Source organism: Sturnus vulgaris, chromosome 8 (genome assembly GCF_052056855.1).
Source record: "Sturnus vulgaris isolate bStuVul1 chromosome 8, bStuVul1.hap1, whole genome shotgun sequence".
Lineage (NCBI taxonomy): Eukaryota > Metazoa > Chordata > Aves > Passeriformes > Sturnidae > Sturnus > Sturnus vulgaris.
The window spans coordinates 5,107,266-5,134,712 of NC_142250.1; the positions used below are offsets into that span (position 1 = coordinate 5,107,266).

The 27,447-nt window shown below is 41.0% G+C and overlaps 1 protein-coding gene across 9 annotated transcripts in view; it reads right to left on the reverse strand.

Annotated features, from left to right (window-relative positions):
- PCDH15 (protocadherin related 15) overlaps positions 1–27,447 on the reverse strand; it is a 643,743-nt gene that overhangs the window by 509,900 nt on the left and 106,396 nt on the right. For all 9 annotated transcript variants that reach the window (XM_088168755.1, XM_088168758.1, XM_088168745.1 and 6 more), the window contains one exon: positions 16,347–16,579. The gene's annotated coding sequence lies outside the window, so the exon portion shown is untranslated. The remainder of the gene's footprint in view (positions 1–16,346; positions 16,580–27,447) is intronic.

Consider the following 27,447-nt stretch of genomic DNA (forward strand, 5'->3'; position numbering starts at 1 on the left):
GACACAGGAATATCTGAGAGATGTCACTTGTCATCGTTGTGGCTGAGGACTCAGACTCCATTTGACAGGACAGCAGTGTCAGAGAGCAGCGCAAGCAGCTGCTGCTCCAGCAGCTTCACCTTGGAATGCCAACAGGAACAGCCAAAACTGGAGAAATCCAGAATTACCCCTGCTAATTACCCCTGGCACTGGCTAGAGGATTGATGCCCATAGCCATCTACAACTGTCCCCCAGTCGTTCTGCTAAACCCCATTTTTGGTAATATCAAGTTTGCTAACATCTTACAACTGACTTTTTCATCCAAAAAATGATGGTAGCAGAGAATATGCTTCACCAGGCATGCAAGCAAATCAGGAATGCAGATAAAAAGAGCTGTGATTATGCTGAATTTACCGAAGTAAATGCACATCTCTGTGCACCTTCCCTGTCTCAATGGGGGAAACAGGAGATAAAAACTGACTTTATCCAGTCCCATTTCTGTTGGACTGTGTGGAAAATTACAGAATTGTGCATTTTAGTGACCCAGGGAGAAGGTGATAGACATTTTTACATTACATCAACCTATTACTGACTCAGAACAGAAGAAATTCAAACAAAAAAAACCCCTTAATTTCCATATCTGACTTCATTAAGTGGGACTACTCTTAATGAGGGAGTGGGTGCTATTTAAAAATTTCTCTCATTTTTTTTTTTTTCATTTGGCTTGAACATCTCTCAGTCTCTCCTTTTATTGCTACTATATGAGTATGTTTCACATTGAGGATGAACAAACTCTTTCCTAGAACTGAACCTATAATTCCAGGGCTGACTTGCTTTTTGCCAGGCCTCTCCTGTACATGCAGAGGACATTCAGGAATGTCTGAAGGATTCCTGAAGAGCAATGCAACCTCCTACTGCTTTCATGTGCAAAACTCCCTTCCACAGAGAAATCTGTGCAATCAAAAATCTCTCCCTGGAATGTCCTCTAGGACTAGAAACTTGCCCACACTCACAGGAAAAGCTCTCAGGAGAACAACTACTACTTAGTGACAACTTCATTGTAATAGAAATGAGCCACTTTATGAAAATTGAAATTACAATTTCATGATGACAATGAAAATAAATGTAAGGATATTTTCTTTTCAATCCAAACTTGTACCAAGAGGATTGAAAAATATTTTTTGTGGTCTCTGGTTAGCATTTTGTTTCATACAGTTTGTTTCAAACAATTTCTATACTGAACAGCACCCTAGGAATTGCCTGACTTGAGAAAGACAAATTCAGAGGTAAGAGTGCATAAGGAGCTCTGGCTACTCAGAATTTGCTTCACAGAACATTATATCTCACAATCAAAAATAACAACAGAAATAAAATAATGATATATTATCAATTGTTCGTCCAAACTACAGCAAGAACCCCATTCAAGCTCTAATCAAGTTAACAGGAAGCAGAGTGACTGGAAGAACTTTGGGAATGAGGAGAAATAAGTGAAATCTGACTTCTTCTAGCGGAGATCAGTGACCCAATGTGATTTCAGACAGATGCACTTTACCTTATGTGGAATAAATTCAGTTTATTGTCACATACACGTTTTACTTTTCACAAATAGACTTCCTGAGACAGCTTGGCTCTGGTGAGTGAAGGGCTCTGCTCTCAGGCAGAGTTCCACCAGCATGGAGCCAAAATTCCTGACAAAGGGCCAGTTCAGAAATACTTTTTAAGCTCCTCCAAAATTCACTCTCAGAACTCAGATGAGTTAGGCAGCAACTGCCCAAGACACTGGCAGACTACAATGTTCTCTGGGAAGATCAGCCCTAAAAATCCAATGGTTCTGGTGGCAGAAAACTTGGCTTATCCCAGCTCAGATGCTTATTTCCTGATGGAGGACTCCTGGAGCCTCCCAAAGGCAGCCCCTGCAGACACACACCTGAAGGAACTGGAGTCACTAGACATCCTTCTTCCTCTGTGGAGTTACTTGCTGGTGGCCATAGGAGGGGGAAAGCAAGCACTGATCCCTGGGAGAGCTGCTCACCAAAAGCTGAATTTGGGAAATATTGTGAAAGTATGGCCTGAGAAATCTGAGAAATCCAGTTCTTTACACAGCTCACTGAGACAACCCCCTTTGTGCAATGTCCATTAGGGAAACAGCCACTCTACATTTTAGAAAGGTTTCCTCTATTCTCACTATTACCATAAAAGTTTTACTACACAACTGAGGCACAGATTTTTTTTCCCCTCTAGACCTTAAGAAAACTTGTCATATGCTCATAATAAGTTAACTGCTAGAAAACATCTGTTAGGTTAGGAGGTAAAGTAGCGATAAAAAAGCCTTAAGGATGACTTTGAAAGATATTTTCCTGAGGAAATTATGGAAATCCTCCTGATCTGAAGAGAAATGGAAATTAGCAAAACTACATATTTCTGACAGCCTCAAAATCTCCTGTTGCTTTGTAAAACGCACTCCAAACCCAAGGCAGTCCTGCTCTGTGCTGCTCTTTATTAAATCTCTCAGTCCACCTTCACAATCGCCTTTAAAGCTTGGCTCTGAGAGGCCAGTTTTGAGCCACACTGAGATTTGCAAGAGTTGAATGGAAGGCACCAACCTGGAGCTGTGTCCCCACGTTCAGCATAAATCCCTCTGAAGCCACAGAGCCAATAAAAAGTTATTTATAGCAGTTTAACCATGAATATGTAGGTTATGCAACTCAGAAGAACTCAATAACCATTTTAATGGGGGTCATCGCTATTCAGAGAGACATTGGAGAGAATGCTCTAGGTGGCTTAATTGTTTAAATAAAAAAGTTTCAGCAATTTGCAAAGCTGGTTTTTATGTTTTTTATAGAACAATGTGTCTTTGCTACTGCGAAACACAGGGGACAACAGAAAACCACAGGCAGGAAGAGGAAAGCTCCTGCTATCACCTCCAAGCTCCTGCTGTGCACTGGACATTTAAGCTGAAATGGCCTCTTTTCCCAAAGAAAATTTATTAGAATTAATCAATAGGCAGCTGAGGATCAAATGTTCAAAACCAGGCAGCACCCAGCAGCTCTCACCATGACCTGAATGTCCACTTCAGCAGATGTTCAAGCAACTGGGAATGGATATTGACCCTTTTTGCAGATAAAAGACAAAATGTTTTGTAAAATCATAATTTTTGTTCTCCCCCTACCACTATATGCTGGAGAAAGAGCATTTATGGTTCCTGGGCATGAAAAATAGGTTAATAAAACTTCAAACAGATCAAATTCCTTGCCTGGGGTGGTTTCAAATCCCCAGCGATTGTGAGGGCCCATATTTTACAATCAGAATTGCAAGAGACATTGTTTCATTGAGAGTTTCTTCTATTCCCACTCTCAAAGCACAAACTTCGAAGAAGAATGGAAATTTGGGAGATAAGTTTCCCAACCTCATGAAAATCTGACTGTGACAAGCCCCACATCTCTAAAAGCCCCAAACCCAGACCACCAACTCAGCACACTGGAAGTGCACAGGTGCTCAAGAAAGTCATCACAAAGCTCAGCTAAAATCTCCAAATATTAGGACCATTCTGGAATGATGATGCACATGGCAATAGAGGGGCAGGGTGACAGAAGGACAAAGGTCAGAAAGGGTCTGATAATGGAGATGACACAGATTGCTCACAATGACCAAAACTTAAGAGGCTCAGATTGAGCTGTAAACTGAGAGTATGTATTTATAAGGATAATAACAAACAACAAACCTCCAAATCTGTCAGCCTCTCAGAAACATAAACTAACACAGAGATAATCAATAAGGGAAAGCCTATAAGTAATTAATTTAACCCACATGTGGTATTTTAGCAGCATACAATAAAAAAGGTATGAACCACAACCTGATTAAAATGGGCCAAAAAATTATGAGAAAACCCTCTGGAGCCAGGCTGAGAAAACAGTGACTGCTCAGCCTGGAGAAGAGAAAGTTGTGTGGAGACCTCACAGCTCCTTCCAGGGTCTGAAGGGGTTACAGGAAAGCTGGAGAAGGACCCTGCAACAGGAACTGGAGGGACAGGACACAGGGAATGGCTTCCCAGTACCAGAGGGCAGGGATGGATGGGATATTGGGAAGGAATTGTTCCCTGGGAGGATGGGCAGGCCCTGGCACAGGGTGCCCAGAGAAGCTGTGGCTGCCCCTGGACCCTTGGAAGTGTCCAAGGCCAGGTTGGATGGGCTTGGGGAAGCCTGGGATAGTGGAAGGTGTCCCTGCCCATGGCAGGGGGTGGGACTGGATGATCTTTGAGGTCCTTCCAACTCAGACCATCCTGGGATTCTATGAAAACCTCTCACATACTTTTTAAAAAAACTAAAATTATTTAAATTAAAAATTTAAAATTCTGTAGAAATTTTTTTGTGCTATGGGAAACAAATTAATTCTTTTCCCAGTATATTTGGCACAAGGATCTCTGGGAAAGCTGGAAAACATTTAAGCCTCTGAAATGTGTCTGCTTCCAACAGTAGTTTATGTCCAATTGCTTTCTATACTCCACTTATTTATTTAAAACTTAGTAATAAAAATGGCACTGGGGAGGCTCAAATTTTCAGTGTTCAGCAGTTACCTGGTCAAAATTGCTCAGTCTGAATGTTAAATTAGAACCACCAATAAATATTAATTAAAACAATCCCTGAGGTGTAAAACCTGCCCTATTTAGGGGAAAGGCAACAAAGTCCTACTGGATTTTTAATTATCACACATTGCTGTAATTGGTTCACCCAACCTGATTATGGCCTTGGGGACACACACGGGCAGCTCCATGGACCCAGGGTCACTGGCTGGAATTTGGGAAGCAATTCCTTAATGTAGGAAGGAAGGGGGTTGGACAGAAGGTTACAGAACAGGGGACCAGAACTGGGATTTTGAGAGGAAAAATTATCATGGCCTCTTCCCAGATACACCTCCACATCCAACCCTGATGTTTGACACTTCTCCAGTGCTTCACAAAGGATTCATGCTTGGAAAGGAGGGAAAACAGAGCAATTTTGAGTCCTCTGGAAGGTACTCAGCTCCACTGTTCCAGACAAAGAAATGTGTGGTGCTAATGTTCCACTGACTACCAAGAATCCTCCCTGACACATGACTCTACTTATTTCATGGCTATTTTGATTCAAGTACTAAAAGCTCTGCAAAACTGAAAAAGAAAAATCAAAATTTAAACCCTGTAAAAGCAATTTGGCAGCTCAGGTCTTGAGGGAAGGACAAAAACTTTGGGCATTCAATAACTGAAGCTCCATAAGCAAAAGCAACTCACAGGGTTACAAAGTAGAGCTTTTGACAGGCATTTCATGGAATTGCAGATGCTCCACCAGGCACGAGGAGGACTAGTTAAGTTCCCAATGCATTTTTAAAAGAGAGAATTAGAGCTATCCATTCCAGGTCATTACTCACGGAAGACAAGGAGACTTCTAGTTTCTCTAGTAGGTGGTGACTAAAGAACTCTCTTCCTCCTGAGAACATACTCCTTCTATTATTCTCCCCTCACAAATTTAATTCTTCAAAACTGAAAAATAAGCCTGATTATCAACATACATTTCTGCCCAGTGCATCTTTGCAATATTATTTTATTTCAATTGCTCGATCAGGAAATGCAATTTCCATGGGCTTGAAATCTGCTCCTTTTCCATTCTGCCTAACAGAATCTCAGAACTATTTGTTCATGGGCGTGTTTACTATTAGAATTTCTTGCATAAAAAGGCGAGAAACATCCAAAACAGCTTCCACCTACAGTTTTGCTCTGAAGTCACCCTGACAGCAGGCAGCATTTAACACATCTGAATGTCATCACCCTGCTTTGCCATAGAATATGGAATAGGGATGGACAGGAGTGCTGTGTTCTGAGGTGTGGATCTCCAGCTTTTACTCCTGTCCAAAGGACAATTTGGTAATGTCAATGTGAATCCTACACTGTACCCCAGAATATTTTAACTCATGTTGCAGACTCACTGAAGGACTACATAAAAGAGAAGGCTTCTCCCACTCTGTTCTGCTGAGGCAAAGCTGAGTAATCTACAAAATAGTAGCTCCTTTCCCTTCCTGAGAAGATTTAGGTTGGATTTTGGGAAAAGGTTCTTCCCCCATAGGTCATAGGGCACTGAACAGGCTCCCGAGGGAATGGGCATGGCCCAAAGGCTGCCAGAGCTCCAGGATGACACTCTCAGATACAGCACTGAGGTTTAGGTCATTCTGGGAGGAGAAAGGAATTGAACTTGATGATCCCTATATGTCCCATTCAACTTGGGATATTCTGATTCCAAGAATCTCCGCAGGGAAATAGTGGGGGTGACTCATAGCAGAGTCACCAACAAGACAACTTGGGTACAAAGTACAAAGGTCCATCTGTTGTAGAAGTCATAGTTTGGAGAAAGAAAAAAAGCCAGCATGACATAGCTATTATAGAGCTGCTCAATTAATGTCTTGTCATTGAAATAACAACTGAGTCACAGTAGACAGGCTGCTAGGAATAAACAATAACAGGCATATCCCTTGAAAAATGGCCTCTCAAAAAGTGAACTGAATATTTTACAGAGTTTTTTATGAAAGAAGTGCATGTATGATGTTAATTCATATTGCAAGGTAATATAGCCCTTAAGTATGATAACCCAGCAGATTTACAGTATCTTATAATGCCCTGGTGCTCCTACATCTGTCGTTTAAAGAAGCCATGGTTCCTTCCCCCCCTTGGAAATTCCAGTCTGCTTCTTATTTTTCCTTGGTCATGCTAGTTTACTCCCAAGAACAACACCCCCAACTAAAGGATCTCAAATGCATCCATACAAAATACTTTCCTCTTTTTGTTTAAAAAAGTGATGTTCTTGCTAGACTGTGAAGTTTGTGTACTTGTTTCCATTAATTATAATTCAGTTCAACCAAAACTAATTATCTAAGCACATCTATCCAGGCATCCATCCTCAAAAATGTTTGGGTATAAATTTCAAATTTGAAAACTTAGGCTACCTCAGAGCACTGCAACCTTGCTCCTGTAGGTCACATTGGTAAAATGGAAAGAAAAAAAATTGCCTTGTTTGCTTTTGCATTGAAACTTTCTAAAGAAACCAATCAGGTAAATAATAATAATAATAATTCTATTAATAGAGCAAACAAAAATCCCTTCCCAAATCTAAAGTCAAGACATGAAAGCAGCCAAGGATTTGAAGGCTACAAATACAGCATTCCCTAGAAAAACTGGGTTTTGGCAGGAAGTTTCTCTTGTGAGAAAGGGCAAAGCCAATTCTCAATGCAACACTCAATTTTCATTATATATTAGAAAACACACAGGAATTTTCGGGAATGCCACCTATCCTGAGTTTGGATTGTGAATACCATTCCAAACCCTTGGATATCAGGAGAAATCTGGCACAGTTACAGGATGTCATTTCATCTCCACTGGCTGCTCACTGAAAAATTTATGTGCCCATTACTACCTTTGATGATTATAACGATGTCATTTACTTGGTCCAAAGTGGATGTCAGAATATACCTTGTCTTGATGACAGCAATAAAGAAATTAAAAAAAAAATCACTCCATCGCAAAAAAGTGATTAAAATTGCTATGAAATTCCCATTACTGCTGGACTTCTGATAAAAATCATAACCTTGGCAATCAGCACATTGAGGGAAGTATTAACAGGGCTGCTGGTAAAAGGAAATCAACTCTAAAGTCAACAAGAAACCATCAAGAACTGGAGTTTGGATTACACTCACATATTAGCCCCACGGCAGTAGCGCATGACTTGGCCTGGACTTGTTAAGAACCAAGCTTTAAATGAGTTTGTTGGGGCCCATCTCACATTTGGGATTCTGCTGGTGACACATTTGCTTTCAGAGGTTGTTCAGGGTGTTCCAGAGCTGCTGCAAAGCCTCAGTGCTACAGTGAATGCATGGCCTGGGCACATCTTTCTCTCCTATCTGACCCTGGCTGTTACTTTTTCCATGGAAAATTATCTTGGTTTGCTTCTTGTCTCAATGTAAAAATGAAAATTCAACATTTCTGAAGCTGCCTCTAAAAACACAAAGCACTGTGACTGACCTGTCTCCACAACAAAAATAAGTGGCATTTTTACAATTTCTTTTCCCTGCTCCTATTTTCCCTATTCTAACTACAATACCTTCCTCTAAAAATCAATGTGTCCTTCAAGTTCCTGATTTTAAGATAAATTGATGGTACACAGAAAAGGGCACTTATTTCAGTAAAATGCAAACTCTGGGCCTGTTTCCTCATGGAGCAGAGCCTGGAAGAGCAAAGCACTGAAGGTTCCCATGGCAGGAACTGTCTCCCCAAAGCTTGTGTATTTGTGACAGTCCCTGTACCTCTCCTGGAGATGCGTTCCAGACAGAAGGAAATATAGGGAAACAGACAGTAAATTACTGCAAAACCTCTTTGAGCTGTCAGCTATAATGCAAACATTGCATAGGAAAGTGCCTTCTTGGCCCGAATCTTTCTGCTTTTACAATTTAAAGCCCTACACAACTACACAGATATCACAACAAAGCAACAATTCCAGTGTAAACACAAAAGCAGCAATCTCCAAAACAACTCTGAGAAGCTGTTTTACCTGTTTCTGTAAACTCATTATCTAAGCACATATATCTAGGCATCCATTTTCAAAAATGTTTGGATATAAATTCCAAATTTGAAAACTTAGTCTATCCCAGCCAGGAGAGCACTGTAACCTTGCAGGTAACATTTGCTAACTGGAGAGAAAAAATGCCTTGTTTGCTTTTGCATTGAAAATTTCTAAAGAAACCAATTAGGTGGTAATAATAATAATAAAGCAAACAAACAAAACCCACTCAAAAACTAAAGGCAAGACATGAAAACAGCCAAGGATTTGAAGGCTACAAATACAGCATTTCACAGAAAAACAGAACTTTGACAGTTACATTTGTGGTTGAGGTGAGGACCAAGTGCATTTTGTCTAATCTTAGTTCAAGCACATGCTAAGGTTAGGAAACATGGACTGAGAAACAGCAACATCAACACTGCAGCTCTTATTATCTCCACATGTATAATTTAAGAATATTTTGTGTTCATCTGCTGAGAAGTTGGGCATAAAATTGATAACTTGGGCCCACTTGTCAGACTTCCTCACCTGCATCCAACTGGTCTCCAACACTTGGGAAGAGGTTATCCATGGACACCACTGGACATAACATTGGCCTGCAGAAAAGCAGTCAATCATTTAATCTTTGGATGCTTAAAACACACAGGCTTTTCTGCCTGCTTTCTGTAGTGGCAGGATGGGAGGGAATGGCTTCAAACCCAAAGAGAGAAGGTTTAGATTAAGTATAAGGAAGAAATTGTTTTTTGGGAGAGTGGGGAGACTCTGGCACAGGATGCCCAGAGAAGCTGTGACTGACCCTGTATCCCTGGAAGTGTCCAAGGCCAGGTTGGATGGGGCTTGGAACACCCTGGGCTAGTGGAAAGTGTCCCTGCTGCAGTGAACAATTGATTACTCTCCACACAGCACATTTTAATGTATTGGTTAATCTGGACTGGACATTTTCATCTACTGAAAATTCAAACTCCTGCTCACAAATGGCAACGATCAGATCAGAGATGAAGTCAAAATTATTTCTCTATCATGCATCTTTTGCCAACTACACTGAATTTCACTTGGCATTTTAACAGCAATCCCTCTCACAAAGCCCTCTGCAGATCTTCCTTGTCAGCTCTCACCTTCAGAACCCCCAAAGTAACTGTTGTGGTTTGTAAAGATTTCCTGAAATTTTTCCCCGCTCAGACCTGGGCAGTCTCCTCTGGACCTAACAAGGACCAATCAGTGTCTGATTTTTAATATTGACACATTGTTACACCGATGAGAAAGTTTAAGAGTCTTTGTGGAAGACACGTGTAAAGACAAAAAATCCGGGGAAAGTTCTCTTTCGTTTCTGGCCTCTCAGAAGGTAACACCGGCCCATTCCCCTCCATGTGGCCCGGGCCGGGCAGGGGCGGGCGGGCTCTGACGCAGGGTTCGAGAAGCTGCCGGGCCCCAATAGCCAAGGCGAGGAGAGGTCCGCTCAGTTGCTAAAATCTTAGCTCCCTCCCCAGAGAGCGAGCAGAGAGCCCGCGGCTCAGCAGAACATGTAGCCAACATTAAAACCCTGCCCTGCCGCTGGCCCGGGCCGAGCCAGCGGGTCCGTGGCGTCCCGCAGGAGAGCAGCTCCGGGCAGCCGGGCCCACCCTCGCCCCGGTGTCCACACGGCCTGGGGGAGAGACAGCTGGGCCCCGCTCTGGCAAGGCTCTCCTCCACCCTTGCCTGCCAGGCAGGGGGAAGGGAAAACCAGCCCATGGCTGGAATTGAGAGTAGCAAGCGCCAGAAAACAGCCCTGAGTTTCATCACTGCTTTCTGACTTGTTCCTACAATCCTGGCCCAGCCCCAGCGTGGCCTTGAAAGACTCTTTATCGTAAATAGCTCGAGTCTCCCACCTGGAAGAGATCACAGAACCCTCTGCTGCCCGGGCTGGGTATTAAATTTTTTCACTGCCCAAGTAAGACTTGCAGGCACTTTGCCCTCTTTCCTGAGTGAAAGAAAAGGACCAAGATGATGATACAGAAACAGCAGGAAAACACCAAGGTCAGACAGAAGGAAGAGTCAGGTCCTAGATGAGGGAAAGAGAAGAGTCATGGACGGAAATTTCTCTTTTTTTATGCTATGGAGAAGAGACTCTTGTTTCCCTATAATACATAAAGATATATTATGGGGTGGATGTGACTGTTTTAACTGTAGATAAGAGCAGAGGTATTGGTACAAGAGTAAGCAGATGTTAAAATGGCTGTGATCCCAAAAGTTTGAATAGAGTGGAGATGAAAATCCCTGCTGCCCCTGCTGAGGGAAAAAGAAGACAGACCTCTGTTTTCAAAGAAGAGAGCTTTTGTTTGAACTGTTATAATCCTCAAAGTGTGCCCCATAAGTTAATATGGTCCTCGATGATTGTGGGAAAACTGTTAATTGAGGAAGGGGTTTTTACATAGTGATCAGAATTCCATTCTCCCAAGCAGCTGATCACTGTGACATCGAGGCCACGAGAAAACTGTTTCTTATGAAGAAATCTCCATAAACTGAAAAGAGATGTCTCCTCTCCCAAGTGAATTGGTGAAAGACTTTTTTTTTTTAATGGTAAACTGACTGATTGGTTTTCTGTACATTGTCAATGTGAAAGAAAATAAGTGGGGGTAGGGGAAGGAGTGTTCTGAGAGTTTTATTCTGAGTTTTATTCTTTTTTCTTATAGTTTCTAGTGATGAAGTTTTTTCTTTATACCATTTAAAGTTGAGCCTGTTTTGCCTTCTTCCTGATCCTGTCTCACAGCAGGGAAATTTCAAGTTGGTGAACCAAAACCACAACAGCAGTTTAGTGGCATCACTAAATCTCCTCATGTATCCACAGTAAGACTGTTCAGGATATACTGAACAACAGAGATCCTGATGTGCTACTTACTCCAGTAGTGAGCTCCTTCCCTCATGAGGACTAATCCCAGGCTTTTAACCTCCATTTCCTACTTTCTAATCTATTATTTTTTCATGGAAGGACTTCTTTGCTAAAGTTCCCCCTAACTTCTTTAAAACACACTGGTGAGGATCTGAGGCCAAAAACTCTTGACACAGAATCCTTCTCCAAAGTCCCCACCCACTGTCTGTTGCCCAAAAAGCCACTTCAACCAAGAGGATTCCCCCAAAGGCAGTGGCTTGCATCAATAAAAATACACCAGATGTGTGTCATTAGAAGACCTGTACAAGGTGTATCACTGTTCTCTGCAACAACAACAAAATTAGTGTCTTCTAGTCTCTGACAGTCTCCCAGGGTGAGATTTTTGTACAAAAATCTTCCCTTTATTGTTTATTGTTTTTGCAAGAAGTTTGCCAGTGGATATCACAGAACCTTTTCATCATGTCTGAGAGACCCCACATCCAGCTGGAAGCTGACAAGTCCAGAACCCCAGAAACACAGAATTGACACTGCACAGGCCAAGGGCAGGTTGGTGCTGAGGGATTGCTTTTGGAAAAAATTATTTATTAATAGTGACACAAACAGTCTGAATTAGAAGAAAATGCCATGGAAGACAACCTATACCCTTTCAAGGTCTATAAGGTACCTAAATGAAACTTTATCCTTAAGCTGGTTTTGGTAGCTTCAGAGAGACTTGTATGTGGTCATAAGATACACACATCCAGTTTACATTTTTCTGGAAAAATACCCAAATAAATCAAAGGCCATCAGCTTTCCCTCTCCTTATCATACAAATAAATCAAAAGCATGAGGACTATTAAATGAATTAATAAATATGTTAACATTCTTATTAAATGTATTAATATTGTTATATGTTGTCTTTCTGATTACAGCACACCACGATAGCTTTTATTCAAAGGAAACTTCTTCATGGAAGCCAGTCACAAAGAGCACCAAAACCTTCAGTGAATACACAGCCAGTATCTTTCCAGAATAGATTTCTTTTGTGCTAAATATTACTATTCTTATGTTCAAAAAAACCCCACAACGTTAAACCTTCATTTCTAAAGCAGGAGTATTATTGCAAGGTAACAGCAACAATTACTCTTGACAATTTGGATATCATACAGGAAGACCTCGTTTCCTGAACAACCCAAGAACCACCTCAGGACTTGAACTAAAAATGGAATGACTGAGTTAATTGCGGGTCAGTCAAAAACTGACCTTTCCAGACTGGGTAACAGTTGATCATTTTCAGCTGTCTCAAAGAAAAAGCAATCCTCAAAGTGTCTGTGGGATGTAATCTCTCTCAGGTTTTGTAACACAACTTTATCTAGTTATACCTGACTCGTTCTGTGTTCCTAAAGGGAAAGTTAAACCAGATTATTCTACCTGACCTTGGACAAGGGATAGAGGGACAGGACACAGGGAATGACATTCCACTGCCAGAGGGCAGGGATAGATGACGTATTGGGAAGGAGTTGTTTCCTGTGAGGGTGGAGGGGCACAGAGTGCCCAGAAAAGCTGTGGCTGCCCCTGGATCCCTGGAAGTGTCCAAGGCCAGGCTTGGAGCAACCTGGGGTAGTGGAAGTTGTCCCTGCCCTGCCAGTTGTCCCTGGCAGGAATGAGATGTCCTTCAAGGTACCTTCCAATCTATTCCATGATTCTATGAAAAGGAAAATGACCAAAAAATATTCCCATGTGCTGCAGTGAGTTCACTGCATGTTCTCTTTCTAAATGAAGTGCATGAGATGTGATTTACAAGTGCCAGCACTTTGCTGCTACCCTGACTTTGGGCAGCACTGAGCATGCTTTTATTACATTCATGTATTGTCCAAGACAGCCATAACTGGTGCTCACTAAATAAATTTGCTTGAGAAATTTATACAGGGTTTGAAAGTTTAATGCAACTGCCAAAAGATTTTGGAGTGCTGGGAGAATTAATCTTACTACTCATTACATTTATTGATTCCAATCAAGCTTCCAGACATCAGCATAGGTGCCACTGCTAAGAAATAAAATGTTTCCAGGAAATCTCTATGTAAATCTAAAGTGACTGCCAGCTTTGGGGAAGGGAAAAATGCTAAGGAAGAGGTGTGTAAGCTACATGCCAGAAAATGTTAGACTAATAGGTTATCAGCCACCAGTTGAGCTTTTATAACCAGCTCAAGATGAGACTTCAGCCCTCAAGCCTGCAAAAGGGCCAATATTCATAACAGTGTTTTCTCTTTCAACACCCTGTGAATTCAATTAGGGATGAAAAGCAAAAAGGCTCTTCCACACATAAAGGTTGGGTTTTTTTCCTTTTCTTTTTTAATTAGAAGCTAAATCTAGTTGAAGGTAGAAGCTGAGCAGCCATGTGATCATTCTATACTAAATAAATAGAAAAGATAACTTTGCTGCTATGTCTGCCTGCAAGAACAAGTGGAAGCTTTTCATTTGAGGATGGAAGAAAACACTGACTGTGAGTTTTGGAAATAATTTACCACATTTGCTTGAGTAAACCTGAGAGAAAAAGAGCATTTGTGAAGGGATGAAAAATAGTGACACAAGTTTTTTGTTTTCTACAGCTCCTACTCCAGCCCTCCCCTAGGACTGGAATGCAAACCACAGCTAATGCTGACGGAACACCACAATCCAACCCGCACTTGAAAGAGTTTGATTGAGTACAGCATGAGAAAAACATTTTGTTTACGTGATTTAAAACTGATTTTAACGTAAATGCTTTTCACTTTTTATTTTTGTGTGTGGGATACATTATAGAAGGCTACATTGGAAAATACTTGGGAGAATAATTACTCCAGAAGTTTGCTGCAACTATGAGTTTCTAAAGTACCATTTTTACTTGTAGTGGTTGCAATAAATAAGAGCAGTACTGAAAACAGGCCCATGTAAAAGACCTTTCTGGATCTGCTGTGAGGTAACAATTTCTGAATTGGTTGGGATGGCTCATAGTATAAAAGAATAAATATTTTAAAACTTCCCTATTTCTGAGCATTTTGCTTTCAATTTAAATTTATAAGAGAACAACACCTGCAATGCTAAATAGAAAAATGTCAATAACTTGTCAGAATTCCTTGATATTTGCCATTTTACACAAATATGACCTAGATGTGGTTTAATCCTAGTTAGGCCTACAAAATTAAGTATAAACTATAAATAATGATCAGCCTGTTCAGTTTGAATTTTCTGTTTTTCTGTGTCATCATTTGACTTTGTAAATGAGGGTGATTTTGGGACATGCTCTTAAACAGCAACATAAAAAGTAGCTTAAAACTTCCTGTCTAGGTTGATTGTAAACCTGTTGTCTCCACAAAAAAAAAGGAATCTTCTGCCTAGATAACACCTAACATAGCACAGGAACCTATCAAGTAACAGGATCAACCTGTGGAATTTTTTGGGCAAGTTTTCATTAGCTGATGATGCTGGGAAGGTTTTGCTGCTCCACTCCTGACACAAATGAGAGTTTACTGCTGACAGATTGTCTGACTACCACTTGTAACTGAAAGCACAGGTACAACCCTAAAAACCTCACGGCAGTTTTATTCTCTATTAACTCAACTTCACCAGGCCCATGGGACCCACACTGGCAGAGGGAGTATCAGCTAGGAGAGAATGTGCTAAAACACAACATATATGTTAAAAACAAACAAACTAACAACCCCCCAGAAATAAACTATTTTAATGTTGCCTTTTGTATATATTTGGAGATCTCACTGAGAATCACCAGCACAAATGTTAATTAACCAGGCTGGCTGACAAAGGAAACAGATGTGAGTACAGTAATCTTATGCACTGGATGTAATTACATCAAGTTTTAGGTGATGACACAAAAGGTCAGGTTGTACTGCCGAGATGATGAAGAATACAAACTGCAAATCTATTGCAACATTTAATAAACCCCATTCCCCGCAGGGCAGGAATCCTTTCAGGCAGCTGTGTGATGAGCAAATACTTAAATGTCACACCTGGAAAATCACCCAACATGTGTCTCCCACATCAGATGCTTCCCATTTAAAACCCAACAAGAGCAGCTCTGTTTCTGATGCATGGAAGACAATTCACACTCTCTTTCTAATTGTCACTAATTGCCAGCTACAATTTTATACACAGTTTCAACCCTGAAAAGGATGCTTTCCATCAGCTGCAAACAGATAACAAAAGACTGGAAGGGAACATCACTCTCATGTGTTTGGATATCCCCTGCAAACGTTAGTCAAAAATGTTTTATCCAGGCCCATGGTAGCATTCCTTGAATTCTAAAGAATTGTGATTTAAAAACATTGAATAATGTGGTAACTGATCTCATCTTCAAGCTACTTTTGAAAACTTCATTCTTACTCTCCATTTCCATTCTGTATTTATATGATTTCAGCCTCCTACAAGGATGTTGTCCCGCTCCTGTCTGTCACTCCAGTCTGCCTCCAGTATTCAAGCATTACATTCAATCTCTACACCTCTAACCTGTCAAGTAAGAGTCAGCTTTTTTGAAATTTTTATTCCCAGGATATTTGATCACCAGAACCAACCTAAAATTAAACATTAGGTAAACTTACTAAACTCAAGCAAATTAACACATGCAGTTCCACGGTTAATTTTAATAAAGATACATATTAGAAACAATTCACAAGGTTGAGCATCAGGAGGAATTCTTTCCTGGAAAGAGTAGTCAGGAATTGGAAGGGGGGACATTGGTGAAGTTCTCATTTCTGGAGGTATCCAAGGAAGGCCTGGATGTGGTACTCAGTGCTCTGGGCTGGGGATAAGGTGGGCATCAGGCATAGCTTGGACTCCATGGGCTTGGAGAGCTTTTTCAGCTTCAGTGATTCTCAGATTGTTTTCTTTATTAATAAAGTGTATTCCCTGCATCTAACAGTACCCCAAAAATTAAATTTTTAAAAGTCCCTTACCTTTCAACCCTTGGTGTGTGTGGCTTCCAATAAAACCTTCAGCTGACTGCACTTTATCCCTTGTTCTCCTCTGGGCACTTCCACAGCTCCCCCAGCCTTGCTTGTCAGCTGGACCTTATTCCATGGCCATGCAGAAGCATCCGGGGCATTATCCCAGAGAAGCTCACTTGTCCTCCCCCTGCACTCGCTCAGCAGGCTCCTCGTGGTGCTGCAGGCAGTGAGAAGCCCATGCTCTGAGGAAGAGAAAGCCAGGATAAGAGAGGATACAACTCAGAAGGCACAACCAGACCTGGAATGTGACACATTTGGGAGGATTGGGACAGAGAAGATGCTCTGCAAAGAATGATCCCAAGGGAAGTGCCTTCCAAAACATCTGTGGCTCTTAAGATCAAAGAAAGGACTTGGCCCTTCTTCACCCCTTGCCTCTTTCTAGGTATTTTAGACTGTCAATAATCAACTACAAAAAATCCCAGAGTGGTTTGGGTTCAAACCAATTCCCTAAACCATCCCCAGAATCGTTTAGGTTGGAAGGGACCTTGAAGATCATCTTGTTCCAAACCCTCCTGCAATATTTCCTAGAAGAGTCCTGCTCAGTGCACTGTTCCTCAGATGGGAAAAAAAAGCCCCATAACTCATACTACTCTTCATTAATTACAGCTTAAAACTTTATTTGCCTCCAGCAATCCCAAGTGATCTTAAAGAGAGGTTCAAGAGCATTCACCAGAATGCAGAAAACACAACAGGAATGTTTCTTGCCTGTTCTCGTCAGGACAAAGGGTCACTTTAAATAAAGAACATTTTGTGAAAAGATTGCAAAAATACTAAGGAAAATATAAGGTGCAAGGCTTATTTTTCAAATGAAAAGGCCAGTAAGATGTGAAAATTGCAAGCTTAAATTTCTTTAAAACGTCAGAAAATCTACCATTTCACAACAGTAATAGGTTCTAGGAAAAACTAAGTGAAACCCACTGGAATGAGTTTTTAATATCCAATTAATGGGCAGATGATGATTTGCATGGAGCCACAGCACCAGCCTAAGGAGCTGCAGCAGGCACAGGAGCATCAAGCTGAGCAGCAGAGTTGAAGCTGCTGCACCAACAAAGGTGGAAGCAGAGGATGATCTGAACCAAAAGCTCTTATCTTCAAATCACTTTTTCTTCATTAAAAAAAAAATCTATTAGAAACACTTTTCATAGATAGATAAGATAAATTTGGTCCAAATTGCGAGAAAAAATTGTGTGCAATGCCATGGAAGAAACCTTGGGAACACAACCAATAGAATGAGTTTGGCTGGTAAGAAAGCAGGGCAAAACAGTGGAAATCCTTTAACACAGGAAATAATGGCTGAAACAAATCTTCATCTTCCAAATTAGAGCCACAAATACTCTAAAACTGCTATAAATGTTCTGGAGTTAATAAAGAATAACTTCTTTAATTCTTTGTCATGGATGAGTAGAGATGGTTGTGTAAGGAGCTGGTGTTGAAGAATAATAGTCTCCTTGGATATGAAGGAATTTGGAGCCATTGACAACACACAACATCCCTCAGCCATGGGTCACATGCTTCAAATTATAGTACTCATGAAACTGAGCAACACTTCAGGAGAAAGCTATTCCTGCTCCAAGGTAGGAAATGCTCCTTCTGGTTTTCAGCAGTACAAACCAGAACTTTTCTAAAGCTTCTGAAACAAAGTTACCCACAAAAAGCACATGTAAGAAGTGAAGGTGTTGGAAACATCAGTTTTGGAGTTACTGAGGCAGAATTAATTCACCTCTGATGCACAGATTTATCATGAAACCATCTGGAATCACTTCTTTGCTCCACAAGGCTCCTGCTTTAGGCTCAACACCAAAGGGCGAAAAATAAAGTAAATGGTACAGTGAGAACTTCTGAATGCTTGGATTCCTAACTTCTGAAAAGAATTATTTGATTACAGCCTTTGTACAGAATACACACATGCACACAAAGACATGGATCACCTTGGTGTCAAAGGCTGTGCAGCTCAAAGAGAAAGATTCCACCTCAAAACAAAGGCTGGCTCTCCAAGACTTGCTTTCTATTACAAATATTCCCCACTCTCCTCCTCTGGTGACAAAGAGAAAACAGCACCAATTGCACAGAAGCTGCTCTCAGACAAGTGACATTTAGCCCAGTGTTCCTCCTGTCGCTGGCAATCTTCCCCCGCTCCAGTCTGCTCATATTAAAAAAGATTTCAGAGGTGAGCAAGAGCTCCTCAGTATATGTCAAGGACTGGGGGAGAAAACTAGCATTAGGGAGGAAAATCCATTAGAAAAATTACAAGCAAGATAAAATCAACCATGAATCTCACATTGCAGGACTACCAAGTTGCCTATTAAATTGCATGTAAAGAGAAAAATAAATGAAAGGTGTGAAATTAGGAGAAGCAGAAACCTAGCCACTACTGAAGTACCTGAAAATCTCCTGTAATTCAAATAATGTATTTTTTAAAAAACGGAGAAATTCAATTATATTTCCAGGCATTTTCTCTATCAAATCTACATGTAAACATACCTTTCCTCTGTTTTCCAGAACAGTGAGTGTGTACCTAATGCATGTAGGAAGAAAGAGAGCCTCTAATATTAAGGCATCTGTTCCGAAAACTTCTCTTCTTCTGTGTTTTCACCTACCAGACTTCCCTGTATGATCCATCTTTCCCTCTCCTTCAAGGTTTTCCTTCAAGGGTTTGGGTTCAGCAAGGAAGTGGTCAAGAAAATCCCTGAATAGTTATCTCAGAGCAAGAAATTTGGGCAGGAGATAAAAGATTAAGCAGCCTGCGAAGTGCAGAGGTTCAAAAGTCTCAGGTGCTCAACTAAATCCAGAGGTGTGATCTTAATTAAACCATCAAATTGCTTTATGATTCAGAATCAAAGTACAGCATGTCCCATCCTCTTCTATTTCAATCAAATACATGTCCAGGACATAAAGGGCTCCAGTTAATTAAGAAGGATTGCTGAAATAATGTAAAGCATCAGAAAAAACTCAGAGGTAAGGTCATTCATCTTAAAAGGGAGAATAAAAAATTAACAATATCACTTTGCAGTACTCGAGGGAAAAAATTCGAATTATGCCCATTCTTAACTTAAAATAGTTTGCACTTGAAACTTTGCAGACTGGGGTTCCCAAATGGGATATACATGTGCTTTGGACACCTGTAAATACAGCAAAGAACGTTGCACTATGTGCCTGTTCATTAACATTTATGAACATATTAATTAGAGCAATTCTTAATTGTGCTCACAGTACAAAAGCACTGAATACATTTAAAAGCGACTGAAACCACATTAAAAGTCTCAAATTTAAGGGTGGGAGTTACCAAGGTTCAAAGAACAGAAGTGATCAAAACAACTGGCTAAAAATATTCAAAATTAACCAATCCAAATATCAGAAGTTATTTTTCCTATACAAAGTTGACTGTATTAACAAAGGTGCTTCTTATGAGAAGGCATACAATAATTTGAGTAATTTTAAAGTAAAAGGTTAATGGATATAAATTACAAAAACAACCTTTCACTGTTAGAGACAAATAATCTCATTAAGCATGGTGACATTCTGGGATTCAGTTATAACAGAACTGCACCAATCAGTACTTCAGTAGCTTCTAATTGATTTGTTTTCTGAGCCATTATCAACTGTATGAAAGAGTGAAAGTTTCCCAACGCCAATGAATGAACCTCATTTCAGGAGGAAACCAGGCATGTTTTCAGATCAAGGAAACAGAGCCTTGTGAAGAGATTCCCTGAGATCAGAGCAAACCATTTTGTCCTGCTCAGAAATTATGTGTGGACATGACCAGGAGCAGACCCTGGTGATGGGATCCAAACCCAAATAAAGAGTGGCAGCTGCATGGGAAGAAACCCTCTCCAGGAGGGATTTTCTGACAGTCAGTTCCTACATCTCCTCTTTGTTTTCCTCTCCAAGCCTATGTTCTGGCATGAAATCTCCCTCCCAGAGTGCTGCTGGCATCTCATCACTGATACATCTGCTTCAAGCCAAGGCTTTCTTCATCTTAATATAAAGACATTCATTAGCAGAAAAATGCCATATTATCTGTTTGTCCTCAGAGGTCACCAAGCCAGAGGTCACCTCAGTGGCAACCAAACCCCAATATTTTATTTCTTATTTAACTGATTCCATTTATAAAAACTCCAGATTCCAGGTTCTCCTAACTGTCATGCATTCTTTCTTTGCTGCACCACAGACCCCCCAAAACCAGAAAAATTAATATATCTATTTGATTAATGCTTGACTTACAGCACCAGTCAGTGCAACTACAAAAATACTTCATTTTTACAACTAAATGTAGCAGTACTTATATTTTCAGTTGCCACAACTAAAACAATTTGCTTGATTTAGAATATTTTGAAATAATCTGGTTAATAATTGCCCAAATGGAGATGATGGTAAGCTGGGGGTTAGACAAATCTGCTACAATATTTCTCCCATTTTAACTCCAAGCTAGGCCTGAGTTTTGTAACTAAAGCTGTGATCTTCTCCCTGGGAGCAGAATCCTGTTCATATACATAGGAATTGTTTTCCTAATCTTCACATTTCTTAAAAGAAACCCTACTGGCAAAAATTTCACCTGGAAATTTCTGGAATTCCTCAGAGCACATCATACATTATGAAACTCTACATGTGAGGAAATGGTTCAATTCTGGCCCCACCAGAAATTTGAATGCCGGGCCTATACTTTAAGCTTTTCAAAATATATGTGAATACCCTGTGTCTGGTTAAAGGGATCTGTCACAGTCTTGTCCTTCACATAATGCCAGATGTGTTTGGGTTGGAGAGACCTTAAAGCCCATCCATTCCCACCCCCTGCCATAGGCAGGGACACCTTCCACTATCCCAGGTTGCTCCAAGCCCCGTTCTCCTGGACACTTCCAGGGATCCAGGGACAGCCACAGCTTCTCTGGGCACCCTGTGCCAGGGCCTGCCCACCCTCACAGGGAAGAGCAGAAAATGCAGTTCCAAAATCAAGACAGTCATAGTATTTGAATGTTTCATGGCAATGGTTTTGCTCTAGACTGGTGCTGTACAATTTAGAAAGAACCAATTCCAGTCAGCCTATGAAGTTATTTAAGGCAGGGACAAAGGATTTTCAGATGCACCTGGTTTCAAATACCTTCTACATCTGAACAGACGCTGGTATTTTAATTTAAATCCATTACACAACATCTGTTTTATGCTTTACAAATTTCACATTTTTCCTTGAAGAATATTGAAATGAATTAAAAACTTTCAGATACAGATGAGGCAGGTTGAATCATAACCAATTTTACAGACAAAACCAGAGTTGTGCAGCCACATACCCTGAAGTAGCATAACCAGCTCACTTCTTATGCCCCTCAACAGAATTAAGAGCTGCACCTCAGACACCCCAGCAATTTTCTGCTTCACAAACAGCAATAAATGATAGTGTTTCCAAAGAGCACACACAGAGCCATGGGATAGCATGTGTACATAGATACACTTGGTTTGCTCTATGACTGAGCACCTGAAAAGCAGCAAGAAAAGGAAAAATTAAGTTTTCAAGAACAGCATGAAATGCACAAGTATATTCAGTATTTCCTCTGTTAAATATACTGTGTTCCAAACAGAACACAAAACACCAAAGTTATGCAAGTTAAAGTTTTTAAAGGAAATCTCGAAGTTGGACTCCACAATTTTCATTGCATTTTAACATTCAGAATATGTTGCCTATTTCTGACTTTTATCCAGAAAATGTTTAACTTCGAGCCAGGATTCCAGAATAAAAACCAAAGCAACAATCAAACAAACAAATAAATAAATAAACAAAAAACCACCCTGAAAATACTTAACCTCTTGCAAACTGACATAAAACTGTCCATTATACCTTTTCTTATTGGAACTTTAAACCCAAGTTGAATGAATCAAAATAAATATTGGAATTTCCTGCAGACACACCCTCAGCACACCTCATTCTGAGCTAAGTTTGAAGGGTTTAAGTTTAGTTGTCAACGCTCTGAAGTAAACAAAGAATTAAAAATTAAGAAGTCTCCTCCTATGGTTGTGGTGTTTAGTCAGCTCATAAACACTTTATAAAGTCAGCTGGGTGCAAAGGCACAGAGAATTTATCTCTAACGTGATATTTAACTTCAATTTAACTTCAATTTTACTGGAAGCAATGATCAAATTTAGGATAATTGAAATCTCCATTAATCATGGGTGCAAACCTAGACTTTCTCAGTACTTCTGACTGTACCAGCAATTAATATCTTCTATATTGAGTCTATTCACCAGGTTAAGATTATCTAAAAATATCCCGGTGCTAAGAGTGCTGATTTCTCTGTCTGCTGCACAGGCAGCATTTCTGCTCCTCATCTGCAGGGAATCCTCTGCCTGGTGCCTCCACATCCCATATTCAAAGAGAGACTTCAAATAATGTTCTGGCATTTCTCCAGCATTAACTCTGACACAGTCAATTCAGCAGGGAAATGCGAGATTTCAGCAAGCTGCTAAGGGGGTGGGGTTGGCAGCGCTCTGCTAATGCCCCTTCCTCTCCCTGCTTGTATTGCAAATAATTTTCATACACATTTTCCTAACCAAGTTTGATTTTGTCCACATATCCAGTGGGTTTACAATACAGGTATTGTTGCTGGAAATGTCAGTGCTCTAAATGTGATTCCTGATGTAGCCTCTCATAACATATAGAAAAAGAGCCAAGTAAATTTATTACTTCTATCTAAATGTCAGTTTAGGTGTAAAAAACCCTAAATATCATGAAGAAAAGAGGTATGTGCACTGTGTGTCTAACGTGATTGCTTGGACAAGAAACAAAATTAAATCTTTTTTGTGTGAGAATACTGAACCCTACAGTGAAAGATGTCAACAGCCCCTCTGTAAAGGGAAATTTATATTACGGATATAAATAATTTTACAAGACCCTTTTTATTGTAATCATAAAACCTCAAAAACATGATGGAATCAAAGCCATATTAGAGTTTAAAATATCGTAAACCAGAAGCTGTTATATCCCTGGCATACAGGATTATTTAAAGGAAGACATAATCACTAAATCAAAATTTATCTTGCATCAGTAATAGGAAAAATGTGTTTTCATCATCAACTCCCCATCCAAGATCCTCCACAAAAGTCAACAATGCCTCCATTTATAAAACATATTGGAGGAAAGTTGGGGTGTTTGCATGGATAAATAACTGGTTATGGAGATATGAGTGCTCAGGGCAAGCTCACTTGGGGAGCTCTGGGCTAGCCAAGCCAGAAGCTGTTCTGCCCAATAAGCCAGAATTATTCTAGAAAAAAAGACTGGGAAGGTGACATTCCATGGATGAGACAAAGGAAGTCCAGACAGTAGTGGTGAGAGCCACCTGCAGAGATCTGCAGATGGACCTTCCTGTCTCAGTGTCTGAGCAATCATCGTGATGGATGGGAGGCAACAGGAAGAGATGTGGAGTCATGGACCTGAGGGGAACATCCTGGCTTTCCACACAAAATGATGGATACCTGCTGAATGCTGATATGCAGGAACAGTAACATGAGGCTGCAACTATTAATGCTGTGAGGAAATTGGTTTAGACTCCTTGACAGTCACTTAAAAAGCAAAATAAAAGAACAGAAAACAGAAAAAAATAAAAAGAAAGTCAAGTGTTTCCTTGTAAAATCCACAGTGCAAACTTGTTGCACATAATTCTGACTCCTCCACCTCAACAAGTGTATCAGGGACTTAGAAAGGGGTCAAGATGGGAAAGAAAGCTGAGACATTCCAGTCAGGAAAGGCACATGTCTCACAGAGGGACAAGACACGCATGGCACACCCAGAGCAAAGAGTGACAGCCCAGCCTTGGGATCAGAGCATCCACAGCAGTTCCAGACAAACAAAAAGGCTGTAGACTTCCTTGCATGGCCTGTAATTAGGCAGAGGAACTTTGATTCAAGACACCATGAGTTTTCATGGGCCTAAAAGGACTTGCAACATTTATGTGGAATCCAGACCTCCAGGATATACCTCTGGCTTCCCAGCTGTCACAGCGTGTGGAGTCTGAGAGAGTTTGCTGAAGAATTTTTATTATATGCTTGATCTAAACTCACATTGTCATGCTGCTTTCCAAGGGAAGAACCCTAAAAGTGATAGAAAAGTACCAAAATAGCAGAGAAGAACCATTTATCTTGAGCTCAAAGTGGCTGTGAGGCAGCTGGAGTGTCCCTGGAGATATGGGGGTAGGAACACTGGAAATGGAAAAGCAAAGCTCACACTCAGCCTTGTGGTTTTCCTTGGCCAGCCCCATCACTGGAGGGAACTGGAGAACTGGTTTGTGACTGCACTGGTGAATGCCACCAAGGCCCACTTGGACACTCTCTGGACCTATCAGTGCCCCAGACTGGTGCTGTCCCGGACTCTCCTCTGTGATCTCTGCCACCAACCCTATCACAGTCTTCACCCAAGTGTCCTCTACATTCTTTTAGGACTGGCACATCCCTTGACCTTTTTTAATCAAGACAATTTCATTATCCTGTCAGCATCCCCTGAGCCAGAGCACCTTCACACAAGTCAGCACCAAAGGTTGGTCAATACACAGCCACATAAGAATGAACAAACATTGAGCCCACATGAAACAGACAGCTTGGATGGGGATGTAGGATCTTCATTTGCAGAATCCCTGCCTCTCATAGCTCAGTATCTAACTTCAAGGCTAGAGGTTTCATTTGCCCAAGGTTACCCAGATATCTTTAATGGAGCTCTGAATCAGACTCCAGTCTCTTGTAAGATTTTAATTGCAAAGCTTTGTCTGCACAAAGAGATTTTTCTTGGTTCCACTCTACTGTAAATAATAAGCCTCCCTCTATAACACCTGAAAGCTTATTATGTGCTTCAGTAAAACAGTTCATAATTATTCAGTTATCTGATTATGTTTGCTCTTTTGTGTATTTGAGCACCTCAGAAACACAGAAGGTATTAAAGTATTTACAAACCAAGTAACTAATTTATTTTCACATCATTTGCCCTCCCATACTGCATATTATATGTAGTGATTTTGGTTTGCCAATTTGAGATTTCCCAGCCAATGCACTAATTTATGTGGTGGACTTAGTGCTGGCGAAATCGCCAGTGCACCCACTAGAATTATTTACTCATTTCCTGCTGTGAGATAGGATTAGAAAGAAGGCAAAGCAGGCTCAAACTTTGAAGGATATAAAGAGGAACTTTATTAACAGGACCAAAAGAATAATAAGAATCAAATAAAACTTTCAGAACACTTCTCCTCCCCCCACACCCTCTTTCTTTTCCCACTGACAACATACAGAAACAATTTAGTCAGTTTATTACCTCTAGAATAGTCTTTCTCCAGTTCACTTAGGGAGAGAAGTCTTTCTTGCCATGCCATGGAGACTTCTCCACGAGGAAACAGTTCTCTCATGGTTTCAATGTCACAGCGAATCAGCCGCCCGTGAGAATGGAAATCTGATCACTGTGTAAAAGTCTGTTTCCTCGACTCACAGCTTTTCCCACAACTGTTCTTGAGGGCTCAGTTGTTAGCTAATGGGGTACACTTTTAAGGATGAGCTGTTCAGAAGCAAGGATTCTCTTCTATCTCTGAGATCATATCTGGGAACAGAGAACTACTTCTTCTTTCCCTGGGGGCAACGGGTCTTCATCACTCTTCTCTCTCTCTCTCTCTGTGCGCAAATTTCTCATGGGAAAACAGCTACTTCAACATTTACTTGTTCAGTATGGATGCCTTTGCTCATGTCTACAATTTGAATGCTCCATCTTCCCATGCTTTTTCCCATGATTTATAGGGATATTCAATATATCATAGTCTATCACCATGGCTTACAAGAGAATTTCAGCCTAAGGCATCTCATTTCTCCTCCCATCTGGGACCTGACTTTCTTCTTTATAGACCTTGGTGTCTTCATGTTGTTGCTCTACATGCCTTTACTCTGTACTCTCCTCTCACTCCAGAATTGAAGGTCTGAAAGTCTCATCTATGTAGTGAAAGAGTTAATATCTTGCCCCAGGTCTGCAGATGGTCATAAGTTCCCTGCCTGGTGGTCAGAGCTGTTTACGGTGGAGAATTCTTTGGCAGCTGCATTGGTTGGGAGGCTAGGATCTTAGCAGCCAGGCTAGAACATGCCGTAGGGCTCATGGCTTCCCCTCCCCTTGTCTGGCAGCTGCTGGGGCCCGGCCTGGCCCCCCACCAGGCCATGGTGGAGGGGGCCTGGCCCAGCCCATAGCTGCTCCTGGGCCCCGGTGGACCTTGGCTCTGCCCAGGCCAGCAGTGGGGCAGGGTTTAATATTGGTAAGATGTTAGCAGCCATGCTAACAGGGAGGGTTTAATGCTGGTAAGATGTTAGCAGCCATGCTAACAGGGAGGGTTTAATGTTGGTAAGATGTTAGCAGCCATGCCCCAGCCTCGGCCGGGCCCCGCAGCCTCCTCTCCCCTGCCACCAGGCCGGGAGGGGGAAGAACTTCTCTCTGCAAAGGCTGGAAAGAAAGAGAGCTTTTCCCAGGCTTGTTTTTAACATGTGTGTTCACAGAGGCGTGTTCAGCTTTATCAGTCGTTTAACAAATTGTCAGTTCTCAAAACTAATCATTGATTGTTTTTTATCAGACACGGAGGAAGCTGGTAGCAGCTCCTCTCAGAAAAATAATTTCCGTGGGTGGCTTCTTCCCTCCTTGCCAAATGTCATATGTGCAAAACCAGCACATGTTATATGCAATCAGTCACCTAAACTACAGGATGCCTCCACTTTCTATATTCCTGAATGGGCAATAACATCAGCTGTAAGGAGGATTTCTATTGAACACTGATATTCTTGTTTGGACATGAATACCCTGTGTCTGTGTGGACATAGATCCCCACAGAAGGAAAGCTTGTTCCCTGAATACTGGATAAAACAAAAAAAACATCAGAAACGCTTGCAAGGAGCCTGAGTGTGACTGATAAGGGAGCTGTATAAATCTCCAACAGCTACTTGCCAACTCAATTCTGAAACATTCAACTGATTCCAACTGCAGATTATGACTTTTCTCCAACCATCCCCATTTTCATCTTCTGCTAAAAATATTCATTTACTCAAAGCAGCAGAGAGG